General features: G+C 44.0%; 1 protein-coding gene across 1 annotated transcript in view; it reads left to right on the top strand.

Moving 5' to 3' along the window:
• The first annotated feature begins 5,951 nt into the window (after positions 1-5,951).
• Positions 5,952-11,392, top strand: part of LOC128702038 (rhodopsin, GQ-coupled-like) — a 604,475-nt gene continuing 599,034 nt past the window's right edge. Inside the window, exon 1 of the mRNA XM_070094398.1 lies at positions 5,952-6,133. The gene's annotated coding sequence lies outside the window, so the exon portion shown is untranslated. The remainder of the gene's footprint in view (positions 6,134-11,392) is intronic.

Raw genomic sequence — 11,392 nt, 5'->3', positions numbered from 1 at the left:
GTCTTTTTTATATCTTCTCTTGTGTCAGTGAATCTGCTGGAGTAGTACTGTACAGTTGTTTGGCTTTCTTTATTAATTTGGTGAGAACCGTTGAATATTGTTTAAGAATATCTTTGTGTATTAAGCCCTGTCTATATTGCTTTTCATATTGGTGTTTCTTATCAATGGATTTCAGAATGGTGCTGGTTAGCCATGGGCAACCAAGCCGTTTATTTGTGATCTGTTTCGTTTTTATAGGACAATGTTTGTTGTATAGTCTAAGTATTTTGTTAAGAAAAATGTCTGTCCAATCGTCAATACCATTGGCATTGGAGAATTCTGTAGGTCAGTCAACAGTCTCTAGGTCAGCTGTGAAATTCCTTATTAAGGCCTTGTCATGGAGTCTAAATGAAACTTTGTTGTATTCGAGTGGTGGCTTACTAATGTTTGTTAAGAGGAAGGTTGGGTAGTGGTCAGCAGTGCTGTCTGTGATTCTCCCTGATTTAAGGGGGGCTAGTATATTGGTCCCTATGTGGTCTATTATGGTTACACTTGTCTCAGTCATCCTGGTTGGTTTAGTTATTGTTGGTAAGAGAAGTGTGTTGTTCATATTGTTGATGAAATCAGTTACAGTCTGATCATCTGGTAGGCCAAGGTTGATGTTGAAGTCTCCAGCTAAGAGAAGGTGGTGCTTGTTCATTTGTCTGTTTGTTATTAGTGACTTTAGATGCTCACTGAAGTTTGGGATGTTTGTGTGAGGTATCCGGTATATGGCACCGATTGTTATAGGTGTCTTGAGGTTTTTTACAGTAAAATTGGCAAAAATATATTCCCCATATTCATCACTAAAGCAATTAGTGCTAATACAAGATAGTTGGTTAGAGTAATAGATTGCAAAACCACCCCCAACTTGGTATGGTCTGCAGTTGTGAATTGCTGTGTATCCTGGTAGAGGGTAGATATCTATTGTGTCCTGCTTAAGCCAGGTCTCAGTAAGAATAATGCAGGAGAAGGGTGTCTTTAGTGATTCAAGGAGTGCTAAGAGGTCATCATAGTGTTTGCTTAAGGACCTGATGTTGTAGTTAAGTACTGATAGACTTTTAGCATTGTTTAGGATAGTGCTGGCTTATGATGCTGTGTAATAAAGGCAGTTACTTATAGACACATCCGTCAGCATTTTGGGGGAATTCTTTATCAAAAGTTTTTTTTACTGTATCAAGATTTTTAAATACAACATTGATATTAAAAGTCTTAAGAAGAGATGGCATATCAACCAAGTTTTCATGGTAAGGGAGAACCAACATATTTTTAGTTGAATAAAGCTGGTTGTCCCTTTTTGGATTGCAAAAAGTATTTCTAGCTATTTTAAAAGATTTTTCAGTTACGTTTCTTGGGTATTTTAGATCATTAGCTATTTCATAAATTTTGGATATTTCTTCATCTATAAACTCTGGACTACAAATACGTGAAGTTCTCAAAAACATTGATGAGGAAACCAACAGTTTAACTCTATCTTGATGTGAAAAATAATAGTGGACATAGGAACAGTTATTTGTAGGTTTTCTGTAAATTTTAAATTTAAATTCATTGCTACCCTTAATAATTAAAACATTTAGAAAAAGCAATGAGTTATTTGCTTGGAATTCAACAGTAAAGTTTGTAGAACAGGCTAAGTGCACAGCCTATATGGCTTCCTTTGATGTTTTGTTTTTATAGTTCTTTGATAATGTGAGAAGTCACGAAAGCGCTTGGAATTTCACTATTCTTTTACTGTGGTTGTTTTGCACATTCTCATATCACCTGTTTACTGTGATCTTATTGCATACGTGAGTATACAATTTTATTAATGAATTTACCGCCTAGTTTAATTATATTATTATTTATTGATGAGTCAGCCACATAGAAGAATACTAGAGGATTCTGAAAACTTACGTACTTTTTATATAATAAATTCTGAGGAAAATATCTGCAACACATTCATCTTATTTCTGAGAATGCCTTCATGCTGGTGATTGGCTCTTGATCCATGAAAATGGACCTAGCCTCCCATTACTTGGATCGAACTTGATTACATTTTGTTCCCTAGCCTTTGCATGACTTGTAATGGAGCAGCGCTTCCCCATGAATATAATACAAATAGATTTAGATTTTGCCACTGAAGTGGCTAGTTTATTGTGCATCTCATATCCATCCTGTGGACGGTAGCGAGAGTATATGGATACACAAAAGGCCTAGGAACTAGTCCCCAAAAGGGTTAACATACATACATACATATATTCTAGGTAAGACCCCAAGAGGGGTGAGTGGGGAAGTGGGGATAGAGGAAGAGTAGGTTGGTTAGAGGAAGGTTTTTTGTATGAGGGAAAGAACCAGGGCTTAACCCAGTAGCTGAGCAGATGGTGATTCAGGAGGTCGTGCGCATCTTCGGGACTGTAGGGGGGACGGGGGGGGGGGAAGCGTGAATCGCAGGTACATGGGCAATATTAATTAAAGGTCCATATCTGTGAGTTACAGGTTAGTGAGTCAAGATTTCAGCAAGGTTATTTGTGTAAAGGAATTGGGTCAGGAGCTAGTAGAGAGTAGAAGAGGTTGTGTGTGTTTGCGGGTCTGCGTATTTCGTCGTCTAAGTAGTCATGTCGGGTCTCTAATCTGTCTATTTGTTTGTCACTGAGCAGTTTCCAGTACACTTTTAGAGCAGGGATGTTCGCACGGGCGTGGATGGACTCGTGATGAATTCATCCCAGCGGGTGTCGAACACCCAGCGTAAGGCTTTGTTCTGGATGCGTTGCAGTTTAAGTTGGTTTGTTACAGCTGCTAGGGAGAGGGCGAGTGGGCAGTAAGTTATTAGTGGACGAATGGGGGCTTTGTATAGATGAAGTTTTGTTTGTGTGGAGGCTTGCCATAGTTTGGATAGCCCCGATAGGGCCTTGGATGTGTATTCGCAGGTTGTAGTCTAAATTAACTCCTAAGACGTTGGTTGTCTGTGAGACAGGGATGTTTGTGTGGGTATCAGCTATCCTGAGTACTACTAGAGGAGGTGGTTCACGTTTCCTGTAGTGGAAGTAGGTGATTTTGGATTTTGCAGGGTTGGTTTTAATTCTCCATTTTTGTTCCCAGCGTGTAATCTGGTCTACTTCAACTTGTGTTCTGCGGGCTAGTGTGGTTATTTGTCTATGGGTGGTGAGTTGGGTGATGTCATCTGCGTATGCAAGTGTGATGGTGGAGTCAAAGGCTGGTGTTGGGATGTCATTGGTGTAGAGGATGTAGAGGGTGGGTGAAAGGACTGAGCCCTGTGGAACTCCAGCATGTAGTGGGAAGTGCTGAGAAAAGCATCCTTGGAACTTTATCCTCATAGTCCTACCATCGAGGAAGTTGCAGAGTAGTTTGCAGATAGTCCGAGGGAGGTCGAAGTTGGAACATAGCTTAAACTTTAAGCAGTTGTGCCCCACTGTGTCAAAGGCTTTCTCAACATCTTTGGCTACTTGGGCTGTCTTTTTTCCCTGGTATTTGTTTATGTGGATGTAGTTTAGAATTAAGTTGAGTGCGTCTTGAGTGGAACGGTTTGATCTGAAGCCAAATTGGCCATTATATAAGAGGGAGTTTGTTTCAAGATATCTACGTAGGCGTGAGTTTATGATTTTTTCATAGATCTTTCCCAGTACTTCGAGCAAGCTGATGGGCGGTAGTTTTTTGGGTCAAAGTGGTCTTTGTTGGGTTTTGGGATGAGGATAGCGGTGGCTGCTTTGAAGAGAGTGGGGAAGTAGCCGGATGCTAGTGATGCATTGAGGAGGTTGGTGAAGGCTGAGATGATAGAGTCAGGGAGGTGTTTTAGGATGATGTGGTTGATGCCGGAGGCTCCTGGGGCTTTTGGAGGGAGGCGCTGAATGAGAGTTTTAATGTCATTGGCTGTGATGGGGGTGTCCAGTTCCTGAGTGGAGTGAGTGAGTCAAGTTGTATGTACCTGTCAGGTGCCGTTAGGTGTACGTGTTCAGTGTTCCATTGGTCTATTTGTTGTGTGTGTGGCAGAGTGTGTGGTAGTGGAGGGTGTGGGCGGAAAATATTCTCCCATATATTCTTGAAGATGTTTGTTGCTGTTTGTGGGTCGGTGATGTTTCTGTTGTCGTGGGTGATGTGTTCGAATTTGTTGTTGTTGTTGTTACCTCGGATTCTGTTAATGAAGTTCCAGAAAGTTTTGGGGTCTTTTATGCGTTGCTCATTTGCCTGATGTATGAGTCCAGCCCAATGGGTGTTGTGGTCCTGCTCTAGGCTATGAAGTATGTTGTTCCTGAGGTATGTAAGGTCCTGTCTTACCTGGTTGAATCTGTGTGTGTTGAGGTGGAAGCGGTTGTGGTAGCAATGAGGAGTCTTTTTGTTCTGATTGAAGGAGAAAATGAGTATCTTATGGTGTGTGTTTTTGTGGGTAATGCAGTGTTAGTTGCGCGTTTTATTGTCTCAAGGAAAATGTCAAGTTGTGTGTCAATATCTGTGGTTGGTTTGGTGTTGTAGTCGTAGTTCAGGTTGGTGTTGTTAATGGTGTTTTGGAAGGACTCCCAGTCGGCCTTCTTGTATGCTGGTGTTGGTGGTGTAGGAATACAAATTGGGTTTGTCGAGATATGTAGGATGATGGAAATGTGGTCAGATCCAGTGATGGGGCCAGGAGCTACGTAGTGTTGGAGGAGAGTGTTCGCTCTGTTTGCGAGTATTATGTCAGGCTTTCCTTATCCTTGGTGCCCATAGGTGTTGAAGTGAGGACCTAGGTGCCTTAGATGTTTGTGGTTTGAGAAGTTATGTAGTTGTGTGCCTATTTGGTTGGTGGTGTTGTGGTAAAAAGCTGGGTGTTTTGCATTCATGTCTGCCAGCAGGTAGGAGGGGATGTTGGTGTGGCTGAAGACGAGAGATAGGTCGTGTACACTGAGGGCCGTGTTGGGCCTTGCGTATGTGGTGAAGAATATGAGGGGTCCTAGTTGAGTGTGTAGTCTGACAGCAAGGAAGTGTTGGTGTGTGAAGTGGAGTGGTAGGAATTCGTGTCTTATGGTGAAATTGACCAGGATGGCAACTCCATCATGTGGGTCATGTGGGTCATTTGGATTTATATCTACAAGCAAATTTAGGAAATTTACTTAGTATATCTGGTTATTATACTATCTCTATATTTCTCAATAAGTGCAAATACTGTAAAGGCACATGTTCACCATTTTCTATTTTTTTGTACGTGACAAATATTTGTGGCTCTTACAGGTGTTAAGAAAACAGGTGTGCAGACTCAGCACATTCTGCCAACAGTGTTCCTACGCTCGTGTTTTGATATTTATATAAATATCTTGGCAAGGACACTGTCGCACTAGTACCTCCATTACCCCTACCCACACACGCACACACACACACACACACACACACACACACACACACACACACACACACACACACACACACACACACACACACACACACACACACACACACACACACACACACACACACAAATGCTAAGACAAATGTACAAGCATAGGAGCTTCCATAGCACTCACACCAGTGACACACTTTGTCTACTCACATGAGTAACTTTCCGCATGTTTACCATTAATCCAAAGTTGATGCAAAATGGAAATAAGGTGTGAGTATCGCACTCTGTGTGTGACGTGCGTCTCAAACAGCTTTTCATTTCAAATATCGATGAAATAATGGAATTGATAAAATAATGTAACTTGTGATGACAGATAAACTAAGAGCGTCAGAGGTCATTATACGCCAACTGATGTATATCTCAAAATGTATGTACATAGTGAGTTAACGTTAATCTCTATTTTAGGCAGTAAAACGTTCTTGAGGTTACCGAAGGTTGCATTGAAGCATTATTGACCCACAAACAGCAGATAAACTTTAAACCTCATAAACTAGTGAGGGAGGTGTGTGGCAGCGAGGGTGACGGGGGTGCCAGCCTTGTGGCAGCTCCTGACACAGTTGGGGTTTGGTGGTGGTGAGAGGCGGTGACGGCCGCACAGCACGCGAGCCGCACCATCACAATTCTAGGATTTTACCATTAGCAGCAGCGCCCTGCTGCAGGGATACCCGGGGCACCGACACCATCATGCCCTTCCTGAGACCATGTTCCTGTGTGCCCTCGCTATACCCTTCTGCTAGCTGTCTGCAGTATGTAAGTTGAAGTTTTATGACTTAGTTTTTTGACGTTTGTTTTACTATCACAAATGCGATAGTTTGATAATCTTTCGTAATTGTTTTTGACCAAATATATCAGTGTATTTGAAACAAAATATGAATTATCAAAACAATGTGAAGAATACTTAAATTTGGAAATTTCATCTCTGCCACAAAAATATTGTTTTACCGCACAAATACCCGCATTTGTGGCGTATATGTATATATATATATATATATATATATATATATATATATATATATATATATATATATATATATATATATACCATTAGATGTGTATGCGCTCTGTGTATATATAAACGTAGATAGGTCTGCCTACGCCACAAGATATATAACAAAAACAGCAATGAGCACAAAAAAAAATCATAGCAATATGATATACATGTATATAAACAGTTTACTTTCATCTTTCTTAAGATTACCCGAGACGTGAGGAAATAATTCTTTACTATTAGTGACACATTAATTACCGCCATAATTACCTCTTCGTGCAGCTGATAACATTTAAACCCGACAAACACCTTAACTAAGACGCAGCTGCCGGGAAGAACACAAAGTATATTATACTTTCATAATATATTAGTTATTCAATGTTGTTTACAGTTAAAAGTTTAAACTTTTGTAAAGAATCCAAAAATAAATCCAAAAATACCGAGAAATACTTGTATAACCTTGTTACGAAAGGTAGTTTCTATCTGCTAAGATGGAGGTTAAGTTTCCTGCCAGGGGCGTGCCTCGATGCTGGCGAAGGGCTCTTGATTCAGGGCATTGGGGGGAGGGAGCAGACAAGTGGAGGTAAGGTAGTGTAAGTGAATAAGATGTGAGAAAACTGTTCAGTGAGAGGAGTGATCAAGGCGGTGGAAGACTCCGAAGGTTCTGTTGGCCCCTGGAGGCTCTGTTGACCCCTGGAGTCTCTGTTGACCCCTGGAGGCTCTGTTGACCCCTGGAGGCTATGTTGACCCCTGGAGGCTCTGTTGGCCCCTGGAGGCTCTGTTGACCCCTGGAGTCTCTGTTGACCCCTGGTGGCTCTGTTGACCCCTGGAGTCTCTGTTGACCCCTGGAGGCTCTGTTGACCCCTGGAGTCTCTGTTGACCCCTGGAGGCTCTGTTGACCCCTGGAGTCTCTGTTGACCCCTGGAGGCTATGTTGACCCCTGGAGGCTATGTTGACCCCTGGAGGCTATGTTGACCCCTGGAGGCTCTGTTGACCCCTGGAGGCTCTGTTGACCCCTGGAGGCTCTGTTGACCCCTGGAGGCTATGTTGACCCCTGGAGGCTATGTTGACCCCTGGAGTCTCTGTTGACCCCTGGAGGCTATGTTGACCCCGGGAGGCTCTGTTGACCCCTGGAGGCTCTGTTGACCCCGGGAGGCTATGTTGACCCCTGGAGGCTATGTTGACTCCTGGAGGCTCTGTTGACCCCTGGAGGCTATGTTGACCCCTGGAGGCTATGTTGACCCCTGGAGGTTATGTTGACCCCTGGAGGCTCTGTTGACCCCTGGAGGCTCTGTTGACCCCTGGAGACTCTGTTGACCCCTGGAGGCTATGTTGACCCCTGAAGGCTATGTTGACCCCTGGAGGCTATGTTGATCCCGGGAGGCTCTGTTGACCCCGGGAGGCTATGTTGACCCCGGGAGGCTATGTTGACCCCTGGAGGCTCTGTTGACCCCTGGAGGCTATGTTGACCCCTGGAGGCTATGTTGACCCCTGGAGGCTATGTTGACCCCGGGAGGCTATGTTGACCCCTGGAGGCTCTGTTGACCCCGGGAAGCTATGTTGACCCCGGGAGGCTCTGTTGACCCCTGGAGGCTCTGTTGACCCCGGGAGGCTCTGTTTACCCCGGGAGGTTCTGTTGACCCCTCGAGGCTCTGTTGACCCCGGGAGGTTCTGTTGACCCCTGGAGGCTCTGTTGACCCCGGAAGGCTCTGTTGACCCCAGGAAGTTTTTTTCATCCCAGAGGTTCTTTTCATCTCGGAGGTTCTGTTGACCCCAGAGGATCTGATCCTGGAATTAACCACTGATATGTGTGTGTGTGTGTGTGTATATATATATATATATATATATATATATATATATATATATATATATATATATATATATATATATATATATATATATATATATATATATATATATATATATAAACCTGTGTATATATTCAGATATAAATTGTATATACCCTGAGAGATGCACATTCATATTTACGTACATACATTGCTCCATATACCTCTGTACATACATTGAGATATATCCGTCTGTGTATATACATTGTTGCTGTAATAATCAGCTGGTAGTAACCTAAATTGTTACTTCACATTGATTGCAGTATCGCAGGCTGGTCCTGCAGTATCGCAGGCTGGTCCTGCAGTATCGCAGGCTGGTCCTGCAGTATCGCAGGCTGGTCCTGCAGTATCGCAGGCTGGTCCTGCAGTATCGCAGGCTGGTCCTGCAGTATCGCAGTCTGGTCCTGCAGTATCGCAGGCTGGTCCTGCAGTATCGCAGTCTGGTCCTGCAGTAATGACACGATTGCAAACAAACCATACCCCGGCCGGGATTGAACCCGCGGTCAGAGAGTCTCAAAACTCCAGGCCGGGGTGTGGTTTAACAAAAGCTTGTTTTTCAACGTGGTTATTACTCTCTGTTGTTGCCAGTAGGTCACTGGGATACTCCTAGTAAGACGTCGTTGTTAGGATAAGTGTGTAAGCGAGCGAGTACAAGCGAGTTTACAGGTTGTTTCTACAACTCGCTCCCGTGAGAGCCGGCTCAACCAAGCTGTGTCACGGACGTTCTTGAACCCAGTATTAGGATTTCGGCTATTGAGTGACCCAGTTTTTATACAGATTTCAAAAGCATATATAGTACTTAATTTTTTTCGGGGGGATGGGACATTTTCTTTATGTTTATACTAGGTTCGTGGTACATTTTAAGGTTTGCTTATGCTGATTTTTTAACTCCTGCGGCGTTTCTAAACCGTAACTTGTGTCCCGTTAAGGGAGGTTCCTTCATGCTAGTGAGTTCCCAAGGAATTGGACTTGGATCGAGCCTGTTTGCCTCCCATTAACCTAGGCAATCCATGACCCCTACGATTTTGGTGCTTCCCCTCCAATTAATGAAATGTATTTAAGAGTTTTGGCCTCATCCTGGTGTGAGGTATTTTCTGCACTATGTTGAGTAGCAAACCTTAACTTTTAATACAGATTTAAAAAATTAATAATTTTTTAATAAAATTTCGTGATATAACTCCCCCACACCTGTCCCCTGGAAAGGCGGGTGTGTAGGGGGAGAGGGAATCCCCACCAGTACCTCCTGACGGTTAGGGGGTGTGGGTGACCCCCATCACCTATCCCTTGGTAAGATTTTCTCCATTGAAATCTCCCAGTTCAGGCTGAAACTTCAACACCTTGTATGAGCCCCATCCTGAGTGACGGAATATATGACAGGAAAACAGAGGTTTGTTTCCACTGTGTAATTATCACATAGAACAGAGCAGCAGCACAATGCGGATGCATCCAGTTAAAAAAAATGAGGAGGATGTGTGTGTGTGTAGGGGGTGTGAGTCCCCCACACCTGCCTCTTGACAAGGCCAGTGTGAGGGAAATTTTAAAAACATTTGGAACTTTTTCATGTTAATTTTTATAGATTGAGAGAAAAATAGAACATACCAGGCAGCGCCGGGTATATTAGTTATTGTAAAATGTTGAAATATTCTGGATTAATTTTCCTTACCTAGGACAAAATATTTCACAAAAAATTATGCCTTTATTGCTTTTGTAGGATTGTTAAGAAACAGAACTAATGCCTCCTGGCGTGGATCTTAGTTATATGATGACCTGCAGCTGGAGCTTTTGGTCATCTGACAGAGACCTTCCGCTGGCTTACTGGTCCCCCCCTTTAAAAATTACGGTTATAATTATAACCGTATTTTTTTTAAATTCGCCGGTACTCTCCCGGCCCGGGTTGTTGCCAGATGGTGACCCGGCCTTGGCTCCCTGTCATGGAAGTGTCTGAGACCTATGTCTGCCATGGGAGGAGGTACAAGTACCTCCTCATCTGGGACCAACTGTCCCCAGGCCTAGTCCCATTCTCCGCCCTCACGGGGCTCGTAGGGAGAAGCTAGGCCTTTGGTCTGCCATCTTCCCCACCCCAGTGGAGCTCGTGGGAATGGCAGTCTTGTGAGCTACAGACAGTAGCAAGCTCTGGCTCTGGCATCTTCCCCACCCCAGGGGGGCTCGTGGGAATGGCAGTCTTGTGAGCTACAGACAGTAGCAAGCTCTGGCTCTGGCATCTTCCCCACCCCAGGGGGGCTCGTGGGAATGGCAGTCTTGTGAGCTACAGACAGTAGCAAGCTCTGGCTCTGGCATCTTCCCCACCCCAGTGGAGCTCGTGGGAATGGCAGTCTTGTGAGCTACAGACAGTAGCAAGCTCTAGCTCTGGCACCTTCCCCACCCCAGGGGGGCTCGTGGGAATGGCAGTCTTGTGAGCTGCAGGGGGTAGCAAGCTCTAGCTCTGGCACCTTCCCCACCCCAGGGGGGCTCGTGGGAATGGCAGTCTTGTGAGCTACAGACAGTAGCAAGCTCTGGCTCTGGCATCTTCCCCACCCCAGGGGGGCTCGTGGGAATGGCAGTCTTGTGAGCTACAGACAGTAGCAAGCTCTGGCTCTGGCACCTTCCCCACCCCAGGGGGGCTCGTGGGAATTAACCGCATTTAGATATTTTATTATTTATAGTGAATTAGAAAAATATAATTTTAGTTGTAACTTACGGAAGTTTATTTCGTAATATCAAAGTACTATATGGACATTACATGGACACTACATGGACACTACATGGACACTACATGGACACTACATGGACACTACATGGACACTATAGCTTCCACTCTAACACACAATAAAATACTATATTTTTACTATTAAATAATTAATTTTTTATGGTAATTTGTGTGATGCATAGATTAAAAGTGTCCATGGCTGGACCACTAGTGTGTGTGTGTGTGTGTGTGTGTGTGTGTGCGGGAGCGCGAGTGCGCCCTCCCCCTAATTGTACTCAGTTAATTGTGGTTACAGGGGTCGAGTTATACCTCCTGGCCCCACTTCTTCACTTGTCTCTACTAGGTATACAGTCTCCCTGCTCCATGAACTTTATTATACCTCTTCTTAAAGCTGTGTATGGATCCTACGTCCACTGCATCACTTTCCAGACAATTCCATCTCCTGACAACTATGAAGAAATAATTCC

This window comes from Cherax quadricarinatus, chromosome 4 (genome assembly GCF_038502225.1).
Source record: "Cherax quadricarinatus isolate ZL_2023a chromosome 4, ASM3850222v1, whole genome shotgun sequence".
Taxonomy (NCBI): Eukaryota; Metazoa; Arthropoda; class Malacostraca; order Decapoda; family Parastacidae; genus Cherax; species Cherax quadricarinatus.
The sequence above is the reverse complement of the archived record's forward strand: the minus strand, read 5'-3'. Positions and strand labels throughout refer to the sequence as shown.